General features: G+C 37.1%; 1 pseudogene; it reads left to right on the top strand.

Moving 5' to 3' along the window:
- Positions 1–2919: 2919 nt before the first annotated feature.
- Positions 2920–20699, top strand: LOC112493322 (MDIS1-interacting receptor like kinase 2-like; annotated as a pseudogene).
- The last annotated feature ends 388 nt before the right edge of the window (positions 20700–21087 follow it).

The following is a 21087-nucleotide window of genomic DNA, read 5'->3' as shown; positions in this document are numbered from 1 at the left end:
TTTTTTTAATTTACTTATCCATTTAAGGCTCACTATTTACCAACTGTAACAGCCCAGTCCACCCGTATGTGATATTGTCCGCTCTGGACCCCGTCCACATGGTTTTAAAATGTCTCTCAAGGGAAAGATATTCACATCCTCTTATAAGGCATGCTTTGTTCTCCTTTCCAACCGATGTGGGATCTCACACAGGCAAGGCCCAGAGCGGACAATATCACATGCGGATAGACTGGGCTGTTACACTTTTCATATAGTAAATAAATTTTATAAATATTTTAATACCTGTAGCATTATTAGTATATTAATATTATCTTAGCAGGAGTAGTATAGAGTTATCAAAAAATATATATATATATATATATATATATATATATATATATATTATAGAGAAATTAATATTTAATTACAAAAATTAATGCAAATTCTTTTGTGTTTAACAATTTTTAAGCTTAATTAATTTCAATGAACGAAGATGCTAAGAGAAAAAGTCTTCAAAGCACGTTTTATAGAATATAAAGTGAAAAAAATATAGAATTGTTCACTTGTTCTTGCACTATTCCATGTGTTTAATTAGGAAAATGTATTATGGTTGACAATCCATAATTCATTTGATATAAATGTAGAAAGCCATAATTTTATATTCATAGCTTCATTCTATTAGCTATTTTTTTTTTATAATAATAATAGAGTTACCAAATTACTCACTAAATTTATTTATCAAATGATGTGATAATATTTAATTGATTTATTTTTTATTTATTTATTTATTTAAGATTTCACTTATCTTTATTTAGATTATATGAAATGTTGACCAATAATATTTTTAACACTTGTCATTTGGTAAATATTTTGGTATGTAAACACTTTAGGCTTTTTTTTTTTTTTTTTTTTAATTTTTTCGGCTGGAGCTGTACCACTATTTGGCATCTCATTGACTCCACTGGAAATATATATAATGTATATTTAAGTTAAATATATTGACTTAAATAAACATGTTACATGCCGCGCATATGGTATTCAATCTAAGGTGAGAACAAGTTAAAGATCTCTAAACATTATATATAATATATATTAGGTAAAGAATATCACTAAACATTAGATTGTATCATAACTAGATAGACAAAAGATAAATAATTATTCACCATTAACAAAAAGAATGAATAATTAATCATATTCTTAAAGTAAGTTTGATCCAATGTATCACGCAATGGGAGGTGGCTAGCTAGTAGCTAGTTATATATTGATGAAAAGCAAATTTGTTAATCATCAAAAAATAAAATAGCCTATTTATTTAAGTAACGTAGAAGAGAATCAATCAAGAGCAAAAAAAGAAAAAAAATCCCTTGTCCATGGCACCCTTACTTGGAAAACTGACGTCCAAGAAAGACCCAACACCACCAATCCAGTCCCTTTTGGCAATGATCCTCATCATCATCAACATTCTATTAATGCATTGTTCTTCTTCTTATTCTACTGCAACAAATCTATATACTTCTTCTATAACATCTCGAGGGGGATCAAGATGAGAAGCAGAAGTAGATGCAGAAGTTAAAGCTCTTGTCAGATGGAAGGAAAGCCTTGATAATCAAACTCATGTTCATCATATTCTCTCTTCATGGAAGTTGTTTCCAAGCAGTTCCAATATCACAACAAGGAGAGACAATATTAGCCTCTGCCAATGGTTTGGAATCACATGTAATGAGTTTGGAAGTGTCCTTTATATAAACCTTGAAAGTGGTAATCTCGAAGGTACGCTCCAAAACATCAATTTCTCATCCTTTCCCTACATAGAGAGCTTTACTCTGTGTAACAATTCACTGTATGGGACTATAGCTCCACAAATCAGTAATATTTCTAGACTTATTTACCTTGACTTAAGTAGCAATCAACTCTCTGGAAATATTCCTGTTGAAATATTCCTTCTGCAAAATTTAAGTGTACTTTATTTGGATGGGAATAACTTAAATGGTTCTATACCACATGAAGTAGGTATGTTGAGGTCAATCGAGGAGATTTTATTTGGAAATAACTCTCTTTCAGGTCCAATCCCAACATCCCTCAGAAATATTACCAGCAATTTAACCTATATCAATCTTAGTAGCAACAAATTCTCTGGATCCATCCCTCAAGAGATTGGAAAACTTAAAAATCTTAACAAGCTTTACATGGAAGGAAACAATCTCTCTGGCTCAATTCATATGTCCATTGGAAACCTCAGCAACCTCATTCTTATAAACCTTGGCTACAACCAAATTTTGGGATCCATCCCTCACGAGATAAGTTTCCTTGAATCTATCCAAGAGCTTTATTTGCACGGAAACCATTTCACTGGATCAATTCCTGCATCTATTGGAAAACTTAAATCCCTAGTCGCCTTGTTTTTGTTCGAGAACAGACTCACTGGTACCATTCCTCTCGAAATGAACAACCTTGTACACTTTGATTCATTGCAACTAGATAATAACTTCTTGCATGGGTCTCTACCAGACGATATTTGTCTTGGTGGAAAGTTAAGTTGGTTTTTGGCATCTTATAACCAATTTGAAGGTCACCTTCCAAAAAAGCGTTAGAAACTGTACCTCTTTAGAATCGGTGTCGCTTGAAGGAAACCGTTTAGTCGGAAACATATCAGAAGAGCTTGGAATCTACCCAAAATTATATTATATGAACTTAGGCAGAAACAATTGTTTTGGTGAGCTTAGTGGAAATTGGGGAGAATGTCGAAATCTTTTCACTTTGGGCATATCCAATAATAGAATTTCTGGTAGATTAATTCCTGAACTTGGAAATGCTACTCAATTACATAAGCTTGACCTCTCCTCCAATCTTCTTGTTGGGAAAATTCCAAAGGAATTATGACATCTAAAATTTTTGTTCTTTGTCAATCTATATAATAACACACTTTTTGGCAAAATTCCAATGGAAATTGGAATGTTGTCTGAGCTTCAACAACTTGACCTTGGAGCAAACAAGTTGAGTGGACCAATTCCCGTGCAATTGGGACAGTGTTCAAAGCTACTCCTTGTGAACTTGAGGAAGAATAGTTTAAGTGGGACTATTCCTTTTCAGATTGGGAAATTGCACTTTCTTGAAGATCTTGATCTAAGTATGAATTTACTTTCAGGAGAGTTGCCTACGGAGCTTAAAGATTTGCAGATTTTAGAAACACTCAACCTTTCCCACAATAATCTCTCTGGTGAAATACCATCGGCGTTTGACAATATGAGAAGCTTAACATTTGTTGATGTATCCTACAATCAGTTAGAAGGTCCTCTCCCCAATCTCAAAGCCTTCATTGAAGCACCAAAACTAGCATTGGAAAACAACAAAGGCTTGTGTGGCAACAATACCAGTTTGAAACCTTGCTCCACAAGTAAAGAAAATAGCAATAAAATTGTACTTTTAGTAATACTATCTGTTTCTGGTACTCTTTTTCTATTGTTTACCATTGTTGGAGTTCTTTTTATTCTCCAAAAGATTAAAAAGAACAAGGATGTACCAAGAGAAACACAAGTTTTCAAAACTTTCTTTGCAGCTTGGAGGCATGATGGGAAAGAGGTTTACAAAGAAATAGTTGGAGCCACTGAAAATTTTGACTCCAAATATTGCATTGGAGTTGGAGGAATTGGGAGTGTTTATAAAATATTGTTGTCAAATGGTCAAGTTGTTGCAGTGAAAAATTTCCACGAGAATGATGATACAGCTAGTCAACAAGCCTTCAAAAGCGAGACAAGTTTGTTGACTGGATTATGCCATTGAAATATCATCAAGCTTTATGGATTCTGTTCGCATCGAAAACATTCATTTTTGGTGTATGAATTCATGGAAAATGGAAGCTTGGTACTGATATTGAATGACTATGGTAAGGCCATAGAGTTGGAGTGGACTAAGAGAGTTAATGTGATCAAAGGTTTAGCCAATGCCATGTACTATTTGCATCATGAGTGTTTTCCTGCTATAATCCATCAAGACATATCAAGCAAGAATGTTTTGTTGGATTCAGAATATGAAGCTCATATTTCTGACTTTGGTTCTGCTAGAATTTGTGATCCTGAGTCATCAAATTGGACTTCATTTGCAGGAACATTTGGATATGCAGGCCCAGGTAAGTTTTACAGTCAAATTAGCTTTCATTTAATAACCCACAATGTAACATTTGTATTTATTTATTTTAGTATTGATGCATATATATTTTTTCTTATTTAATTTTTTTTTTAAAAAAATAATAATAGAAACATTACCTTTTGTTTTAGCAAAATAAAATCATAGAACTTGGTAACTAATAAAAAGGACTTTAAATCCAATTTACAAAGTTTTTTATGCTTCCATATTGTGGAAAATGCGTATGAGTAATTTTATTTTTCATATATTTAAAGCCAATGCAAGTTTTCAGACATTTCTTCTATTCCAGAACCAAAATTATCACATTAGTTAGTGATGTTCTGTTGCTACATTGCTCTGTTACACTTTAAATTAAAATTCGCTTATTGCTGTCTCAAATTTTTTTCCCCCCCTCTCTTTTGGCCACTCTAAATATGACAGAACCTGCCCCGGGAACCCTCCCAGGTGATCCTGCCTAGTGAAGTCCTACTTGTCAGGACCCGTCCAAAATTCCTCACCGGAACCCTAGACAAGCCCTGATCCCAGGGAAACCCTACCGGACCTTCTAACGGAAAATCCGGCAGAACCTCCCCTAAGGGTAGGACTAACCACAAATTTCCTACACTGAAAACACACTTCTATATATATCCCCTTATTCCTCCCACATTTCTACAATTTAATTCCACAAATTTGCAGCACTCCAAATGAATAACAGGAAAACAGTGCATAATTAATAACTAAATGTCCAATACAGTATATAGAGCATTATACAAATAAATGTGGAATTAATACAATGTCAGATAAAGAAGCAATACAAGATGGAGAGGAAAAAGGGAAGAAATGCTTATTGGACTTTCGGCAATAAACTGAGACGTCGAGTTCGCCCCGGACGATCAACGTCTCCCAAACCTTGTACCTAGGGGAACGGAATTTAAAAATATGAGATGCTAATCATCTCAGTGAGTGACCCTATCTACTGTACAATTATAATAGTAATAAAAATTATAGTACACTTGATTAATTAAGAATAAATAAGTAAATAAATAATAATTACTTGGAAATAATATTTTCTCTCAAAACCCTCACTATTCACTCTGTTGGAAAGGTTCCCCTTTTAAAATATTTTCGCAAAACCCAATTTTTTATGGCCCAAAAATCAAGAAATAAATTAATTTAATAAATAAAAATTAAATAACCCAAATATAAATAAAATGCAATGAAATATAATAAATAAATTTAGAACACTTGCATTAAAGAAATAAAACATAAAGGAAAAACTTTCAATATATCTAATTCATAAAATTTGATTTAATAAATCAAAATAAACAATGTCAAAAATATAATTTAAATAATTATAAATAGATGGTAACACAAATTAAATACATTTAATTTAAATACGATTTTAAAACCTTTAGGATTTGAAATTTCTATATGAAAATTTATACTTGACGCACCACACTATATACCAGTGATGCCCTACGATACCCAGCATCCCGAGCACCGTCCGGTAGGAAGTTAAAAAGAGAAACTTGCATACGGTCGCTTCGGCGTCCCGACAGCGCCGCTGCTTAAACCGTCATCCCGGCCATAGAGGGGGACGGCTTATGTGCACTATATAAAACTTGCCTATCCTTGGTCCAATGGCAACTCACGGGAGACATTATAACTTGCGCGCTCATCCACATATACAGTACAGAACACCAGTACTGTATGAGTGCGTCTAAAATAAATAACCAAATATTGTTATTTGAATACGTAATTTTTTCCAAAATTCACCGTGGGAACTATACCATTTTTCTAACTCAACCTCCCACATTTTTCTTTAACATTTCTAGCATAAATCCACCGATAACAATATACAAATAATTTTTTTCCAAATCATAAAATCAATCAAATAATGTTCCATGGGCAAAATTATATAAATTGAAACCACCAAACTTAAACCAATATTTTCCTTGAAATATTTAAAATCAAATCATGCCCAAAAATAATATTAAAACCACAGGAATTTCATATATAATTGAATTCGACAAATCCTCAATACCATAAGATAATTTCCACAATGCATAAATTTATATAAATGCATTTTTTATTAATCAAAATAAACTCACAAATAAATTCCACTATAAATCAATTAATATTAAAATCACAATTCCTTTAAATATCAAATTTCCATAAAATCCATTTCCATAATCTGTCAAAAATCATATATGATTTAATGCACATATACATTTCAATTTATTCAAATTGTGCCATCAAAATTTCAAATATAAACTTACTAAATATTTGACACATAAAATATAAATTTCAAATATTCAATTCACACAAAATATTCACAAATTTAATTCTCGAAATTAATTTGAAGGTGGGTCACTCACCTGGAGCATGCAATTAATCTAAAATTCTCCATGGGATCAATTCCACGACGTACACGTGCTCTTAGAATAACAATATTACACATCTCAAATAAATTAATATTTTATTCAGGTAAATAATACTCGGTTCCCGAGGGGACTAACACAAACATTAACCAAAATTGACGAGTAATATACCAAATCGAAGCTTGAGTGACGAGGATTACGAATCTGGTCTTACTTCCCAAAGATCGAACCAGTGGTGGCCGGAATCTCGCCGGAAAGCTCTCGGCCTTTAGAGCCTCGATTCTTCCAAACCGTCGTGAATTGGAGGAAAAGAACACCGGATTTGGATTCAAGGGGGTCAGAACTAGTGGGAAAAGGTGGGTGGTGCAACGTGGAACTCGCTGGAATAGTGATTTCTTCGGCGAGCCGTCGCGATCACCGGTAACCGTCACCGCCGGAGGCGTGTGCGGTGGCCACTGACTGTGATTTTCGGCAGGGAGGTAGGTCTCGAGGTGGGTGTTCCAATGGGACTGGCAGTGAGGCAAATAGTGGCCGAAATTGGGAGAAATCTGGGTTTGAAGGTGGCGGCGTTGCTGCCGGAAAAAGCCCCGATCCGGGCTCGTCGCCGGTTAGTTGGTCGTGAAATTTTGGGGGTTGGCCGGAAATGGAGAGGTGCTCTTGCTGGCCAGTGTGTGTGGCAAGATTCGGCTGAAAAATTTTGCAACTCCGGCGGCCAATGGTTCTCTCTCTTTTTCTCTCTCCTCCCCCCTCTTTTCACACCGGTTTAAGGACACCGTGGGTGGTACTGTTCACCCACGTGGACCTCTAAGATATCGACACATGGTATCACTGTTCATGCACTGTGCATAATTCAAAAATAGAATAAAATATTGCGGTAATTGGAAAACTTCGCATGTCCATAACTTTCAAACCACATGCCCAAATCGGACGTGCCGCTAGTCTACGAACTCGTATCGATGAGTACTTCACAACCATGCATGAGTCAAAGCTCAACTTTGCATGAATAAAAAGTCAACTTTGGCACCCCTTGGACAGTTTGGACCTCAATTTGTTTTGCTCATAACTTTCAAACCGTAGCTCCGTTTTCAACGTGCTACTAGTCTACGAACTCGTGACAACGTGTACTTTTTAACAGTACCTCGGTCAATGAGAGATTCCATCAGGAGCAAAAAGTCAACTTTGACCCCTTGATCAATGGTCAACGATCAAAGTCAATGGTCAACAGTCAACATCGGTCAAAGTTAGAAAATTTTTAGTGTACTTCGGGAGGGGGGTTACACTACTGGGCAATCCCTAGAAAATATCTAATGGAACCTCACCTTAAAACGTAGATAATCAAACACCACCATTAACATTAATACCTCAATATATATATAAATAAGTCCACAACAGCATAAAGTCCATAACCGGCCTACTGTACTACAGGCCATAACTACACACATGAGTACCATGGTCTTTACTGAGTCTCATATTTAGAATCAGAACATTCTAAGAGTGTCAACAAAGTCTATGAGTACAAATAAGTGATAAATAAGTCTAGAAGATAACAATAGGTAAAGAAAGGATAAATACGGCTGCTGCAGTGGAAGGAAACAAGCGATAAGTTGTGCATGAGGTAGACTGCTACTAGCTGCCTGGGCCTAGGGGAACGAATTTAAAACAATAAAGTGTGAGATAAAGAAATCTCAGTGAATGACATAGTATAATAGAAAAATAATAATTTATTTATAAAAAACCTTTCTCTTAAGACCTCTCGTTCCACTCGTTTGAAAAGTTCCCCTTTTAAAAATCATTTCACAAAACCCAAACCTGTATTCAAATTTACTATATCATAAAACCGATGCTCAAATATAAAATGAACAATCATTGTAATATTATAAAATGTCTCAAATCAAGATATAAATATTTGAGTATAAAATATAATAAATACAGTTCCACCAAATAAATATGAAAATGCAGAAATCACCACAATGTTTGTAAATCAACAATATGTTTAAACGTACACAATGTACCAAACGATGTACCAAACTGTAACCCGTGTGAGATACCCATCTCACGACCCTCAATATACGAAAGGTGTCGTGGAAATATCAATTAACCGTCGGGACGTACCCAACCTCATGGTCCGTGGCAATAATAAACCGTTGGATGATACCAACCCCACGGCACCGTGGTAATAATAATAAACCGTTGGATAAATCCGAACTCACAGTCCGTGGTAATAATAGATAACCGTTGGATGAAATCAACCTCACGGCAGCATGGTAAACCTAGCGCGCTGTAATATAATACTAAACCAAACTCTGGTACTATACGGTACATCAATTTAAAATAACCAATACAGTATCTTACCGTATCATAAATCATAATTTAACATTTAAACTTCCACCGCTTATTTAAATACTTCAAAAATCTCAAAACATCATTTCATACAAAAATCAGAAATACCACAGTGAAATATATTCACCATAAACCAATTTTAAGCACATAAAATTATAAAATATTTGATCATTTTTAAAATCATATGATTTTCAATCTGGTTTCTCAAACCAAATAGTTTCCAAAATGATTTAAAATCTCAATTTAGTTACCAAGATATTTAAATAACACAAGTCCATTTATGGACCCATTAAAATTGGAAATCACTTAAAATATTATCAAAAGTCATATAAAATGATAACACATATATGTGAAGGCAAATATTTATATATGCATAAAACAACATTTCAATCAAATGGTATATACGTAAAATATTTACACCACATATATATTATACTATATATCCAAAACATTTAGAAATGATATAACCACTCACAGTACTGTAGATGCTCGCGTCTGCTTCTCTACAGAATCGCCTCCAGGCTCAACTTGAGTGCCTCTAATATAATAAAATATTCCCCAGGCTCCAAACAACTAAACCAGAGACACTTGTATAACCCAATATCCCAAAATAATTTATAGTACTACAAAATTGCTTAAATTGGACACCGGATAGTCCCATTATATCGTGTGTCCTTAGGATCTGGTACCCAAAATTGGAGATTTTCACCCGAAGCCTAATATTTGAAAATCGAACCACCTAATGGGTCCTAATAATATCCAATTTCACTAATTCACCTCCAATTTTAACTAATTTGACCAATTTTGTCCAAACACAGTCCCCAACTTATCCAAAAATTAACTAATTGATCCAAAAATAAAAAAATTATCAAACGACCTCCAAAATTTACAAACTTTATATTGACGGAAAGCCCAAGAGACAAGGAACTCATCAGTATGCTCACTTTGGTCGAAAGTTTCCTCCGGTGGCCGAAAAACACTGTTGAAGCATCGGCCGAAATTTCTATTGTCGGATCTTTCAAATGGTGAGGAATCTGGACAAAATAACCATGGAAATGAGCTCATAGGGGTTGAAAATAGTGGAAAAGGTGTATGGGTTAGCCTGAAACGGCCAGGAAATGAGAAAATCTGGAGACCTACCTCGCCGGCCGCCGCGGACTTTGCCAGCCCGATCTGGGCCCGTCCGGCCACTTCTTGCCGTGAAATTTCACGGTTGAGCTCGCCTTCAAGTGACCTTTCTAGTTGGCTAGTGCATGTAAATGGTGGTTGGCCAGAAATAGGTAAAACAGCGGTGACACGGTTCGGACCCACGGGTCTGAGGAGAGAATTTCTCGGGTTTTGAGGAAGAAATGGGTATTTTGGGCTTTGTTTCCTGTTTGAAATGCTTACCTAGGCTTATGCTTAAAACTTATGCTTAAAACTTTTCAGAACCATAACTTTTTATTCGTAACTCAGAATTTGGCGTGCCGCCAGTCTATGAACTCGTATCGACGAGATCTACACAATGGCACCTTAATCAAACCAAAAATGTTGGCTATTGAAAAAGTCAACTTGAACCCATATATTGTTCACTTGGTCAAACTTGGTCAAACTTAGTCAATTTGGTCAAACTTGTTTAATCATGTATATTTTTTGGTACGGGGTGTTACAACCTACCCCCTTAAAGAAAGTTCGTCCACGATATTCGTACCTTAGTTTTGGAAGAGGTAAGGATACTGACTCCGCATTTGATCCTCTCACTCCCAAGTTGCCTCCTCGACAAGGTGATTTCTCCAAAGAAACTTCACCAAAGCTATAGTCTTACTGCGAAGCCTTTTCTCTTCCTTTCCTAAAATCTGCACTGGCTGCTCCTCATAAGATAAGTCATCCCTCAATTCAATCTCCGGTGTCTCCAACACATGTGATGGGTCTGAGATACACTTGCGGAGCATGGAGATGTGAAAAACATCATAGACTTAAGAAAGCTCCTCCGGCAAGTCAATCCTATAAGCCACTAGACCTATCCTCTCTACTATCTCATATGGTCCAATGTAGCGAGGACTTAACTTCCCTCGTTTTCCAAAACGTACTACACCTTTCCAAGGAGAGAGCCTTAAAAATACTCGATTGCCAACCTCAAACTTGAGATCCTTCCTACGCACATCCGCATAGCTCTTTTGCCTGTCTTGTGCTGCTTTCAGCTTGGCTCGTATAATATTGACCTTGTCCACTATCGCCTGTACAATCTCAGGGCCTAGAAGTTTCCTTTCACCCGTCTCAATCCAACATAATGGAGTTCGACATTGTCTCCCATACAATGCCTCATAAGGTGACATCTCAATGCTCGAGTGATAGCTATTGTTGTAGGTGAACTCTGCTAAAGGTAGATACTCATTCCAATTCCCTTTGAACTGTAGCACACATGACCTCAACATGTCCTCTAAGGTCTGAATAGTCCTCTTAGATTGTCCATCGGTCTGAAGGTGAAAAGCGGTACTCAAATTCAACTTGACACCAAGTTCATTCATTAATCTTCGCCAAAATCTCGAAGTGAACAGTGGATCTCTGTCAGATATAATCGATATTGGCACTCCATGCAAGCTCACTATATGATTCATAAAGAGTTCCGCTAACTTCTGAGGAGAAAACTTCTCACGAATGGGTAGGAAATGTGCAGACTTAGTGAGTCAATCTACGATCACCTAAATACCATCATGCCTTTGAATCGTGGGGGGAAGCCTGAATACAAAATCCATCGTGATGTTGTCAGGACCCGTCTAGAATTCCTTCCCCGGAACCCTAGACAACCCTGATCCCAGGGAAACCCTACCGAACCTTCCAACGGAAAATCCGGCAGAGCCTCCCCTAAGGGATTTACTTACCACAAAATTCCCTGCACTGAAAACACACTTCTAAAATTATCCCCTTATTCCTCCCACAGTACTACAAATCGATTCCACAAATTGCAGCACTTAAAAAAATAAATACAGTAATCCAATGCAAAATAAATACAACAAGAGTGAAAGAAATATTACAACTGCAATAAAAGAATAACAGGGTACTGCCGAACTAAAACAGCAAGGAAGATCAAGTCCGCTCCGAGTGAACACCGACAACCTGGTACCTAGAGGAACGGAATTTAAGAGTGTGAGATGCTAATCATCTCAGTGAGCGACCCTACTACTATACCATATCATATCACAGTAATAAGTATAAATAATAATTATTTGGAAATAATAATTTCTCTCAAAACCCTTACAATTCTCTCAGTTGGAAAAGTTCCCCTTTTAAAACATTTTCACAAAACCCTTTATTCATATTCCCCGAAAACCAAGTCATCAAATAAATATCCGAACAGTAATATTATATTTTTAATTCCAATACAGTTTCCAAACATTTTATTTTTAAAACACAATTCTGAAAATCATTTGATGCACCCACTATATACCAGTGGCGCCAACAGTACCCAGCGTCCCAAGGTACCGCCAGACAAGAGGTTATAGAAAGAAACCGGCATACGGTCGCGTGGCGTCCCACAGCGCCGCTGCTAACCTGGTGTCCCGGCCAATGGGGGGTGGCCGCCCTCTCCGATGGCATCCACAGGACACCCTCATAATATCAACCGCGCGCTACTCACACCCACCTGCGCGCTAATCACAACCGTGTGCACACTAACCATATCACATATACCATATCACATAATCAGAACACCAGTACGTGCACGGTGCATCTAAAAATTATAAAATCCATAAATTTAAATCATAAAACAAATTTCACATTTTTCATAAGCATAGCGGGCATAATCCATCCGCTTGAACCGGGAAATTCTCCACAATTTCCTTATAATCCATACCATAAATTCCATGATTTTCAAATCCACCAACTCCCAAAATCCATCAATTCAAATATCCACATTTTTCCAAGCATAATAATTTCTCGAAATATCATAATCAAATCTCATAATATTCCATGGGCATATTTTATAAAAATTGAAATCACCAATATAACCAAATATTTTCCTTGAAATATTTGAAAATCAAATCGTGCCCAATTTAATATTAAAACCACACCAATTTCAAAATCCTCAAAACCATAAATTAATTTCACATGGCATAAATTTGTAGAATTCGCATTTTCTTAAATCCAATAAATTCATAAATAATTCTACAATAATCCAATAAATATTTGGCACATAGAAATTAAATTCCAAATATTTAAATCACACATTATATATTCACCAATTAAATTCCCAAAATTAATTTGAAGGTGGGTCACTCACCTGGAGCACGCAATTAACCCATGATCCACTACGGGATCAATTCTACGACTCACCGGTGCTCCTAGAACAAAATTCACAGATAGTCAAATAAATTAATATTTTATTCGGGTAAATAATATCCGGTACCCGGGGGGTCAAAACACAAACGATATCTAGAATTTACGAGTTATATACCGAATCGAAGCTCGAGTGATGCTAATCACAGATCCGGTCTTAATTTTCGATGATCGTACCCGACGGGGTCGGAATTTTATCGGGAAGCTTTTCGGGTTTCGGCTCCGCAATTCTCCCAAACCGTCGCGAATTGGTGGAAACGGAAGTCGGATTTGGGTTCAGGAGGTCGAACACTGCAGACTGGAGCTGGCCGGAATTTTCGGGGTACTCGCCGGAATAGTAATTTCCGGCGGGCCGCCACGTCACCGGCAACCGTCGCCGGAACAGTATTTTCCGGCGGTGGCCGTTTGCTGTGAAACTTTGCAGATTTGTAGATCGTGAGGAGAGCAATCCAACGGGACCGACGGTGAGCAAAACGGAGGTCGGACGGCGGAGAAATCACCGTTTGAAGATTTTCGACCCCTCGCCGGAAAACGCTCCGATCCCGGCGCGTCGGTGGTCCGATGGCCGTGATTTTTGGTGGGTAGGCCGGACTTGAGGAGAGGATGATGGGTGTATGGCGCGTGTACTGTATATCAGCCGGAATAGTGCCGATTCGCGGTGGCCGGCGGTGGAGGGGGAAAAATCGCCGCCAAACTTCGGACGTCCGATCCGGGCGCGTCCGGCGGCCGTTCGCCGTGAAATTTGGAGGTTTTGCCGGAAATGAGGTGGGCAATCTGGCTGGCCGGCGCGTGTACAGTAATTAGGCCGGAAAAACATGAAAATGACCGGCGGCCGGCGGGTCCTCTCTCTCTCTTTCTCTCTCCTCTCTCTCTTTCTCTCTCTTTCTCTCTCTTCCCCGAGAGTTTTTTTCAAAATTAAAACCCTGCATGACACTGTTCATGCCACGTGGACCACTCAGAATCTGACACGTGGCATTTCACTGTTCACCGACCCAAAAACATTAAAATAATACGGTATCCGGTAAACTTCAAACGTCCATAACTTTTTAACCGGATGTCCGATTTAAGCGTGCCGCTAGTCTATGAACTCGTATCGACGAGTACTTTACAACCATACAAGAGTCAACTCACAATTACATCACAAGAAAAAGTCAACTCCCGGCACCTTTTAGACAGTTTACACTTCAACTTGTTTTGCCCATAACTTTCAAACCGTAGCTCCGTTTTCGACGTGCTACTAGTCTACGAACTCAGGGCGTCATGCACTTCGCCACGGTACCCTAGTCAACTCAAAATTCTCACCGAGTCAAAAAGTCAACTTTTGACCCCCTTCGGTCAACGGTCAACGGTCAACCTCGGTCAACGTGCACGGATTCCGGTGCGATTCGGGACGGGGTGTTACAATGTGCTCCCATTTCCATTCTGGGATGGGTAAAGGCTGTAGGAGTCTAGAAGGCTTTTGTCTTTCTGCCTTAACTTGCTGGCAAATGAAACACTTGGATACATACTTAGCAACTTCTCTTTTCATCCCTGCCCACCAATAATACCCTTTTAAGGTATGGTACATCTTGGTGCTTCCGAGGTGCATAGCATAGGCAGAACTATGGGCTTCTTCCAGTATTTGCCTTTTCAGCTCTTCATTTGCAGGAACACAAAGTCTAGTACCAATCACCAAGGCTCCATCACCTCTAATAACGAAGTCTGATTGTCCCCCTTCTTCAACTTTTTTCCTCATACTCATCAAATAAGGGTCTTCAAGTTGGGCCTCGAGAATACGATCTACAAGTACTGGTCGTAATTGGAAGCTAGCGGAAAGTGCTCCAAAATTGCGCAACCGAAAATCGACACCTAACTCTCTCAAATCAACCATCAAAGGAAGCTGTATTGTTTGCATATAAGCTAATGAGCCTGTAGACTTCCTACTTAATGCATCGACTACTACATTTGCCTTGCCCAGATGGTAATCAATAGTGCAATCATAATCCTTGAGCAACTCCATCAATCTCCTTTGCCTTAAGTTTAATTCCTTCTGAGTAAACAAATACTTAAGACTTTTGTAGTCAGTAAAGATCTGACAAGTAGCTCCATACAAGTAGTGCCTCCAAGTCTTCAATGCAAAGATCACCGCAGCAAGCTCTAAGTCATGAGTCAGATAATTCAGCTCGTGCTTCTTCAACTGTCTAAAAGCATAAGTAACAACTCATAACTTTCTAAAAGAAAATACATCCATCAATTCAAAAAGAAGGCTTAGAACTTTAAATCTAATTTCCTCAAACCAAATACTAGTGTCACAAAGTTAAAATGTAAATTATTCTCTTTGCCTCCGATTACACTCCTAGTACTTGCAATTATAAGATCCATGTTCCTCATTGATTATCCAATTTCCTTAACCTCGACAAACATCTTTCTTTTAACCAAATTCATCAAAGTCATAAAACAAAGTTCTTTATATTTATTCCAATGTAGAGCTTTAGATTGCTTATAAAGCCTAAAAGAAATCCTCAAGATTGTCAACACCAAGAAATATGAAGCCAAAAGATCAAGTCCGAGTCCTCTCATCATCTCAAATATCATTCTTGAAGACACCTCAAATTCTTCCAATTTCAAACAAACTCCAAGAATACATACCTCGAGCAATAAAGAAATTTAAATCTTAATTCTAATATCACAACCAAATACTATAAACTAGTTACTAGATTCTCAAACCATAAGAAAACATTCATTACTTGTTTATATTCTAGTTATGCCCCAAAAATCATATTCCTTAGGAGATTAAATTATCATCAAGAATATCAATCACCTTAGATCCATAAAACATCATTGATATAAAACCCTCAATCTTTAAGAAAACAAAATATTAAAACCAAGATCTAAAATCATCATCCAAAAGCAGATGCTACAAACCCAACTTATGAAATTCACCGCTTAATTCTAAGCAAATTGTCCTACACAAGATCACCAAAATGCATAAACAAACTTTATCTACACTAGATTCTAATATTAAGAACCTTAATTCCCATGCAACGAAGATAACTAATCTTAAACACCTGAGGAGGTTAAAAGAATCCTCCTATGGATGTGGAACTTTTCAGATAACACCCCTAACGAACTTGAGTCATCTCGACTAGTGTAACATATTCACGTAAAACCAAAAAGTGTGTGGTCCTTAAGCCAATAAAATATGTCCGTCACTACCAAGCATAGATAATGTATCTGTCACAACATTAGAGTGATCCTCCTAATTGATCATAGTATATACCTTACCTCTGGTAAGTTGTCATCCCTTCTGACCTCTGCCTTTGGCTGTGGATGAAGACCGTTGTCCAGTGTTGGTAAAATCTCTTGAAGTCTGGCCTGTTTATGTATCATATACTTTGTACCCATCAATTAGCTGAAATTGTGCACCCGATCGTAAAGCTCTAGCATGACCATGTTCTCGATAAGGTTAATCATTTTTAAAGTGTTCCAACTGCTTGTAATGAAAGCATGATCCATCCCACTGGCACTACCCATCATGAAACCTGCCACATAAGGTACCTCGGACAGCAGATCTCTAAAAACAAAAAAGGCTGCTATCATTGTTCACTCTCCATTGTCCTGCACCCTGAATGGTGTCTCAACTTTAACCTCTTAATCTTAATAAAGGTTGGAGAACAAAGCTCAATGTGAAATGTAGTCTTAAACTATGTTCAAGGGTGATGTCTCCTAGTCCTTTCATATGTCCACCACTTCCTCGAGTTTCCTTCTAGCAGAAAGCTAACTAATGTGACCTTGTCCTCATTCGGACATTGCATAAGATCCATGGAGCCATCACAACAAACTACTCCAAGTCTACAAGCCTACTTAACAGAATACATAATAAACCCACTCCTCCTGAGTGATCAAGCCAGGCGCTCGACGAGATACTCCAAATAAGTGGACGCATTTGTACCTCCAGTTATAGCATGCTGGCAACCACGTCTACCTCCTCGCGACATCAAGAAAAAGTTCTATATGATAGAATAAGCCAAAATATATTTAACAACCAACAAAAGGATAAGTATGGAGGGTAAAATACAGGATGCGTTGTACAGCAATGCACAACCCCAAGGAATTTAGAACCAAAAGCTCTGATACCAAGCTGACAGAACCTGCCCCGGGAAACCTCCCAGGACCTCCCGGGTGATCCCGCCTAGTGAAGTCCTACTGGACAATCCCTAGAAAATATCCAATGGAACCTCACCTTAAAATGTAGATAATCAAACACCAGCATTAACATTAACACCTCAATATATATATATATATATAAATAAGTCCACAACAGCATAAAGTCCATAACCGACCTACTGTACTACAGGCCATAACTACACACATGAGTACCATGATCTCTACTGAGTCCCATATTTAAAATCAGAGCATTCTAAGAGTGTCAACAAAGTCTATGAGTACAAATAAGTAATAAATAAGTCCAGAAGATAACAATAGGTAAAGAAAGGATAAATACGGCTGCTGTAGTGGAAGGAAACAAGCGATAAGCTGTGCGCGAGGTAGACTGCTACTAGCTGCCTGGGCCTAGGGGAACGAATTTAAAACAATAAAACGTGAGATAAAGATATCTCAGTGAGTGGCATAGTATAATAGAAAAATAATAATTTATTTACGAAAAACCTTTCTCTTAAGATCTTTCATTCCACTCGTTTGAAAAGTTCCCCATTTAAAAATCATTTCACAAAACCCAAACTTGTATCCCAATTTACTATATCATAAAACCGATGCTCAAATATAAAATGAATGATCATTGTAATATTATAAAATGTCTCAAATCAAGATATAAATATTTGAGCATAAAATATAATAAGTACAGTTCTACCAAATAAATATGAAAATGCAGAAATCACCACAATATTTGTAAATCAACAATATGTTCAAACGTACATAATGTACCAAACGATGTACCAAACTGTAACCCGTGGGAGACACCCATCTCACGACCCTCAATACATGAAAGGTGTCGTGGAAATATCAATTAACCGTCGGGACGTACCCAACCTCATGGTCCGTGGCAATAATAAACAGTTGGATGATACCAACCTCACGGCACCGTGGTAATAATAATAAACCGTTGGATAAATCCGAACTCACAGTCCGTGATAATAATAGATAACCGTTGGATGAAATCAACTTCACGGCACCGTGGTAAACCCAACGTGCTGTAATATAGTACTAAACCAAACTCTGGTACTACACGGTACATCAATTTAAAATAACTGATACAGTATCTTACCGTATCATAAATTATAATTTAACATTTAAACTTTCACCTCTTATTTAAATACTTCAAAAATCTCAAAACATCATTTCATACGAAAACCAGAAATACCACAGTGAAATATATTCACCATAAACCAATTTTAAGCACATAAAATTATAAAATATTTGATCATGCTTAAAATCATATGATTTTCAATCTGGTTTCTCAAACTAAATAGTTTCCAAAATGATTTAAAATCTCAATTTAGTTACCAAGATATTTAAATATCACAAGTCCATTTATGGACCCATTAAAATTGGAAATCACTTAAAATATTATCAAAAGTCATATAAAATGATAACACATATATGTGAAGGCAAATATTTATATATGCATAAAACAACATTTCAATCAAATGGTATATACGTAAAATATTTAAAACACATATATATTATACTATATATCCAAAACATTTAAAAATGATATAACCACTCACAGTACTGTAAATGCTCACGTCTGCTCCTTTACAAGATCGCCTCCAGGCTCAACTCGAGTGCCTTTAATATAATAAAATATTCCTCAGGCTCCAAACAACTAAACCAAAGACACTTGTATAACCCAATGTCCCAAAATAATTTACAGTACTACAAAATTGCATAAATTGGACACCGGAGAGTCCAATTATATTGCGTGTTCTTAGGATCCGATACCCAAAATTGGAGATTTTCACCTGAAGCCTAATATTTGAAAATCGAACCACCTAATGGGTCTTAATAATATCCAATTTCACTAATTCAACTCCAATTTTAACTAATTCGACCAATTTTGTCCAAACACAGTCCCCAACTTATTCGAAAATTAACTAATTGATCCAAAAATAGAAAAATTATCAAACGACCTCCAAAATTCATAAACTTTATATTGACGGAAAGCCCAAGAGACAAGAAACTCATTAGTATGCTCACCTTGGTCCAAAGTTTCCTCCGGTGGCCGAAAAACACTGTTGAAGCATTGACCGAAATTTCTGTTGTCGGATCTTTCAAACGGTGAGGAATCTGGACAAAATAACCATGGAAATGAGCTTATAGGGGTCCAAAATAGTGGAAAAGGTGTATAGGTTGGCCTGAAATGGCCAAGAAATGAGAAAATCCGGCGACCCACCTCGTCGGCCATCACAGATTTCGCCAGCCCCATCTGGGCGCGTCCGGCCACTTCTTGCCATGAAATTTCACGGTTGAGTTCACCTTCAAGTGACCTTTCTAGTTGGCTGGTGTGTAAGTGGTGGTTGGCCGGAAATGGGTAAAACGGCGGTGACCCTGTTCAGACCCACGGGTTTGAGGAGAGAATTTTTCCGATTTTGGGGAAGAAATGGGTATTTTGGGCTTTGTATCCTGTTTGACACACTTACCTAGGCTTATATAAAACGTTGGGTCACTAACAGACAAAAACTGGGGACTGGCTTGGATACTGATTTAAAACTTATACTTAAAACTTCTCAGAACCATAACTTTTTATTCATAACTCAGAATTTGGTGTGCCGCCAGTCTATGAACTCGTATCGGCGAGATCTACACAATGGTACCTTAGTCAAACCAAAAATATTGGTTATTGAAAAAAGTTAACTTGAACCCATATATTGTTCAATTGGTCAAACTTAGTCAATTTGGTCAAACTTGTTTGATCATGTATATCTTTTGGTACGGGCTGTTACAAAATACATGATTGAGTTCAAATTTTTGATTTCTGCAGTGGAAAAATATTGTTGTAAATTCTCATGATTTATCACACACCACTAAATTAGATACATATGAACCCAAAATTCATAATGTTTGTTTGAAGAGCTTGCTTACACAATGGAAATAAACGAGAAAACCGATGTGTATAGCTTCGGAGTTGTAACATTGGAAGTGATAGGGAAAGCATCCAGGAGATCTCATCTCAGATTTGTCATCATCACCATCATCATTTGCAGCAGCAGCTGATGAGATTCTACTCATGGATGTGCTGGATCCACGTCTCTCAGCTCCAACAAGGCAAGTAGCAGCTGAAGTGGCTTCCATTGTAGAGATAGCATTTGCTTGCCTGCATCCAGTTCCACATTCTCGACCAACCATGAAGCAAGTCTCTGAGAAGTTATCAACTACTCGTTTACCTCCATTATCACAGCCTATTCATACCATTACATTGAAGCATCTGATTGATCCTCCAACCAGGACAACATCCTAAATGGCTTCAATTTCCTCCATGTTTCAAGTTTTGTTGTGTGCCTCTGCATTTTCTTTAACTATACTTTCCGATTTTGTAGTTTTTCTTTTTCTTTTTCTGTTTTCCCTTGTACCTTTTTTTTTTTACATATCCACAGGATTTATTTGTATGGAACTAATTGTAATAGTTTCAGTGGAAGCACAGTTTGCAGCCAATGGTCATTCTCTGTGAGTTGTATGGAAGTTATTTTAAGAGTTTCAGTGGAAGCAAAGTTTGCAGCCAATAATCATTCTATGTTATCAATATCCAAAAAAACGATTAATTTCCTTATGTTATTTAAATGTAATTCACTAGGACTCCAAAGACACATAACAAGGTTAAAAAAAAAAAAAAAAAAAATCCGTTATCTCAGTGAGTCCAAACCAAGAGTAAGAAATTAATTTATGTTGCTTTCAATTTATTGAGGAACAAAATATCAGTAGGATTGGTAAGAGTAAAATTACAGAATTAACCGGT

The sequence above is a fragment of the Ziziphus jujuba genome, chromosome 6, assembly GCF_031755915.1.
Source record: "Ziziphus jujuba cultivar Dongzao chromosome 6, ASM3175591v1".
Lineage (NCBI taxonomy): Eukaryota > Viridiplantae > Streptophyta > Magnoliopsida > Rosales > Rhamnaceae > Ziziphus > Ziziphus jujuba.
Note: the sequence above shows the minus strand (reverse complement) of the source record. Positions and strands in the feature narration are given on the sequence as shown.